Source organism: Myotis brandtii, unplaced genomic scaffold, assembly GCF_000412655.1.
Source record: "Myotis brandtii unplaced genomic scaffold, ASM41265v1 scaffold681, whole genome shotgun sequence".
Lineage (NCBI taxonomy): Eukaryota > Metazoa > Chordata > Mammalia > Chiroptera > Vespertilionidae > Myotis > Myotis brandtii.
The window spans coordinates 1,086,180-1,091,659 of record NW_005370660.1 but is presented as its reverse complement, the minus strand read 5'-3'; the positions used below and the strand labels follow the sequence as shown (position 1 = coordinate 1,091,659).

General features: G+C 40.9%; 1 protein-coding gene across 8 annotated transcripts in view; it reads right to left on the bottom strand.

The window, feature by feature from the left end:
- The window catches only part of SLC4A4 (solute carrier family 4 (sodium bicarbonate cotransporter), member 4), a 311,607-nt gene that overhangs the window by 106,878 nt on the left and 199,249 nt on the right, over window positions 1-5,480 (bottom strand). The gene's annotated exons all lie outside the window — the stretch shown is intronic.

The window sequence follows — 5,480 nt, the reverse complement described above, 5'->3', positions numbered from 1 at the left end:
GACACATATGTAATATCTTAATCAATAAAAAAATATATTAAAAAAAAAGAGGACTACTGCTGTTTTATAAGCTTAACCCAGTATTGCCTTTTATTCCAAGACCATGTAAGAAGAATTATCTTAAAACTTTTATGTATAAGGATATCATCTTAATCAATAAAAAAATATATTAAAAAAAAAGATAAGGACTGCTGTTTTATAAGCTTAACCCAGTATTGCCTTTTATTCCAAGACCATGTAAGAAGAATTATCTTAAAACTTTTATGTTAAATAAGGATATTCCTTGTCTAAAATATTTTCATTGGTTTTGAGAGAGAGGGAGGAAGGAAGAGGGAGAAAGAGAAACATGATGTGAGAGTGGAACATCGATCAGCTGCCTCCTGCATGCCCCCTACCAGAGACAGCCCGCAACCTGGGCAAAGGCCCTGACTGGGAATCCAACCATCAATCTTTTGGTGCATGGGACAACACCCAACCAACTGAGCCACACCGACCAGGCAACAAGGATATTCTCTACTCATCCCTCCAGCTAATTTGTGGGATAGGGCATTTTTTGGTGTGACTATAAACATTTTTTGTTTTGTTTTTAATGGAGTTCTGATTACCCTGTAGGTTATCTCCAAGTTGTGAGTTAGAAGATTATTTCCAATGGGTAAATTTAAAAACCATTAACCCAATGTCTAACAGGCCTAAAAAGAGGAACTATTGCTTGATTGCCCACAGAATCCAAAATTGAGGCAATCACTTATAATGCTATTAGTACCAAACATTTATAAGTTCTGAGATTTCCAGAGTGCATAAAATATGAAAGTGTGCAAACAAAATCATTTAATAAGATAAGAGGCCAAAAGGCTTGGTGGTTACATGTCTTTATTTTTCAATTTCTCTCCTACTTTCACATATTCCATCTTTAAATTCAAAATGAAAACCGTCCCCTGAGGGTGAACATTTGATTTTCTAATTTTTCCTTCCAAATATAGACATCTTACCACCATAAATGCAAATGATTCTACAAAGTAGCACATTTACAAATAGCTATTAAACTAAATATAACATTAAGTACAATCCATCAGTTCTGATTTCCTAAATAAAATGAAATTTCAAGTACTGACCTAGTTTAAAATGCAACTTGTCAAAATCTCTAGTCACATTTTCTCATGTCTTATATCATTAAAAAATAATACTGTCACTGTTTATAGCTATTTACAGTTTTTAAATTTTATTTTATTTATTTGTTGTAGAGATAGAGAAAGGGAGAGAAGGAGGGAGAGGAGAAGGGAGGGAAGAAAAATAGATAGAGATGGAGATGGAGATAGAGATAGAGATGGAGATGGTGATGGAGAGAGAGAGAGAGAGAGAGAGAGAGAGAGAGAGAGAGAGAGAGAGAAACATCGATTTGTTGTTCCACTTATTTATGCATTTATCGGTTGTTTCTTGTATGTGCCCTGACCGGGGATCAAACACACAACCTTGGTATCAAACCCACAACCTTGGTGTATCAGGAAGACACTTAAACCAATGGAGCAACCCGTCCAGGGCAAGTATTTACAGTTTTTAAAATACTTTCACATTTACTATCTTATTTGAATTCTTACAGTAAGTTTATGACAAATACATTATTAAACCATCTTATGGATAAGAGTTCAAAAAGTTAAGGAACTTCATGAAACTCATACAGCTAACTAACAAAGCCAGGATGGAAATTCTAACCTTTCATGCTCTGTCTACCTCACTATACTGTGAGACTCTGATATTGCTGTGAATGTATTTTACTACCTACAAAGTATAGAAGACATTGTCCTGAAATCTCTGAAGCTTTTCTACAACCCAATGTTAAGCATCTACACTGGCTTGGGCTCTGTACAAATAACCTTGAAAATTTTTAATGACCATATTTTAAAGCACTTAACAGTATTTAATTGCGTAAAATAAAATACGACAGAGAAACAGGGAAAGCAGAAAACCAAAATAAAGAGAATAGCACTTTAAAAAGTATTTAAAGAAAATCAAGAACCTGCAAACTCTAAGTGGCAGGTGAGTTAGGTAATATTTTTTTAAGTTCTTTTTCCTCTTTCACCATTGTGTCATGAACTCATAGGTAAAGGTGGGTCACCTGCTTTATGGATCAAGGAAAGAGACTTGAAATACTTATTAATATTAATTACTTGGTGGGAAATGCCACCTACCTAGATTCCACTTTAATACTAATTACAGATTATACCTCCAAACTTTAGCCAAGAATTACTGGGAGAATATGCCTGACCCTGACTCCCCCTACTTACCCTGACTTTGTGCTACAACAGCACCTTAGCCTTCCCTCTGAGCTTATAGTTATCATGATGCATTCATTGATTGACTCGGCTATGACTCTTATTAAACTACTAGTGGCCCAGTGCACAAATTCATGCATGGGGGGGGGGGAGATTCCCTCAGCCTAGCCTTCACCCTCTCCAATCGGGGACCCCTTGGGGGAATCCCTGTGGGAATCCCCGTGGCGGGCCTAAACTGGCGGTTGGACATCCCTCTCGCAATCTGGGACCGCTGGCTCTTAACTGCTCACCTGCCTGCCTGCCTGATCATCCCTAACTGCCTCTGCCTGCCTGCCTGATCACCCCTAACCTCTTTGCCTGCCTGCCTGATTGCCCCAACTGCCTCTGCCTGCCTGCCTGATCGCCCCTAACTGCTCTCCCCTGCCTGCCTAATCTCGCCCCCAACTGCCTCTGCCTGTCTGATCACCCCTAGTTGCCCTCCCCTGCCGACCTGATCTTGCCCCCAACTGACCTCCCCTGCCGGCCTGGTTGCCCCCAAATGCCCTCCCCTGCCAGCCTGATCTCGCCCAGTCTCTGTCTCTCTTTGTTTTTCTCAGCAGTCCTCCAGGCTTCCCTGCCTCCCAGTCTCCCTCTTCCTCTTTCCCAGTGGAACCATTGGGGGCAGCTCCACCCTCTGCCCGCCCTCCCTTCTATCCAGGCCTCTTCAGGCCCAGTCTGTTTTGTTTCCTCATTCTGAGAGAGACTCCAAGAACCAGCTGGGAGGGAGGGAAAGAAAGGGAAAAAAGGCTGTGAGCTGGTGGGTGCTGTGTGTGTCTGTGTGTGTGTGCGGTTGTGAGTGAGTGTGAGTGCCAGCCCCGCCTCCCACATCCCCATCTCGCCTGCCACAAGTCCCCACCCACCAGAGCCTGCTGCGTGCGCAGTCTAGATGTTAGGTCGAGCCTCCTATCATTGTGGATGTGACAGACCCAGGGTTTTGATATATTAGGATAAGTACCTTTTATATATTAGGATAAGTACTTAAGTATCCTATAAAAGGAAAGCATGTATCATTCAACTCTGTTTCCCCAGTGCCTTATAAAGGCACCGCCTTGTGATAAGTGTTCACTAAACACTTGTTAAATGTCTGGTTTCCATGTGACCACACCTGTACGATGGCATCCTTACACTCTGCCTAAATACAAGCAACACTGAAAGTGCCTTTCTTCAAATGCCCAGTGTTCCCTGACACCAAAAGCAAAAGTTTCACAGATACTGCTGAATAACAGATGTGCCAGTGCTAATTTGGCTGAGCATCAAAAATATCGGTGCCCTGAGTTTTCACTCTATTTTAACCTAAGCAACAGTTGCTAGGAAGACCATAGAGTTACTTACCTTCTGCATTTAGCCTCTTTAGTCTAGTCAGGTTGATCATAGTGCATTTACATGTTGCAGGTAATATGTAAAAAGTTCCTAATATAGCATCTGACATAGCATGGTAAATATTCAATAAACAGTAACAATGATTGTTATCATGTTAGAGTTTTAATATAATTCTAGAATATACAGAAAACAGATGATGTGGCAAAATAAAATGTTTCTCTCTCAAAGGAATAAAGTTACATTGGCACCACATTTAGTTCAGATATACAATTCTTTGAATTACAGATAGGAATCTCTTTCCTCAGTTTATAGCAGACTTATAAATGTATACTCATCCAAGTAGAGTATCTCTCTAGGTAAGTTAATTCTACCAAGCATATAGATGCATGAGTTTCAACTTGAGATGGTCACAGAAATATTCAGATAGACTGCATGGGTAGCTCAGGGGAGCTATACTGTAAAATGAATATAATCCCTTGCAATAATGGCACCATTTTACCTGCATTCCCCCATATGACATACCAAGTCTCTGAATGACTGTTTTCAGCAGCAAAAAAAAAAAAAACAACATGATGAAAATGTTTTACTTCTAACCCTCACCCTACCTATTAATATCTAAAAAGCAGCATCTGTTTACAGTCTTCCCCCTGCCACCCCAAAAAGAAAGATCCTAAACGTAGGGTTCCTTTCTTCTTTCTCCTCCAAACTCTACAGCTGCCACTGGGAGAAGGGGCCGCAGAAGGAACAACCACATGAAGACAAAACAAACAATAAAAACCCTAAAAATTAGCATCACGGAGTTAGTGACTTAAAAGAGAAAATTATAGTTTAAGGGAAATGTTTTGTGTGCATTCCCTTTGGCACACATCCCAAAAGGGTTGTTAATAAAGTACAAAGACCACTCTTTAAAAGCAAAAGGCTCAAGGGAAGTGAGGTGGGAGGGTGGAATTATCTACGGCAATCGAGGCAACCAAGGGAGTTGAAAGGTAAGGGCTTGACAAACACCAATACAGAACGCTTTTCTCGTGCAGGAACTGAGAAAATACTACCCACCGCCCCATGTGCTCCACTCCAAATCAGCCCACGAGCCGGGGAAAGCCCTGCCCTTGGCACCATGTGACCCTTGGAGCTGGTGCTTCAGGCTTCACACCTTCTACTTTTCTGTCCTCAACCTCACCTGCAGTTCCCTCCCCTGGAACAAAAGAGAAAAAGCAGGGCTCTTTTCAAAGAACAGAGCAGCAGTTCTGAACTTGGTGACCCAGCGGCTTCATGGGCGTTTTGCAATTACAAGCATTTGTGTGTGTGTGCCTGAACAACTATTGTGCTTTTCTCTGGCGAAAGCATCCATCGTTTCATTCCAAACTCAAATGGATCCTTGACATGGAGAAAGCTTAAGATCACTGCATTTGAACTGAAACAATACGCAATGAAGGCCAACACTGCTGATCTCTACGGTTAAGATCTTTACACAGATTTCATACTGGAAGTTTTTTGTAGCCCAAGGAATGGGCAATTTGAACATTCTAAGCACTAAAGGAAGAGATACACAGAATACTGCAATGGGGAAAGAAAAGACCACCCTTCTACTCTAGATCAAGCATGTCAAACTCACGACCGGCAGGCCGCAGGGGGCCCATAATGAATATTTTTGCTGCCCAGCCAATATAATAGTATGTAAGAAACGTTTTAATAAAAATTTTGTAACTTCATTTTTACAATATCCTGTTATACATAATTATTAATAACGAACTACAACATTCGCTAATGCCTGATTACTATAATCGTGTTACATTCATTTCCCTTACGTGCCTTACGTGCAGGCTCACCATTACGCTCCACTAATACCAGCAG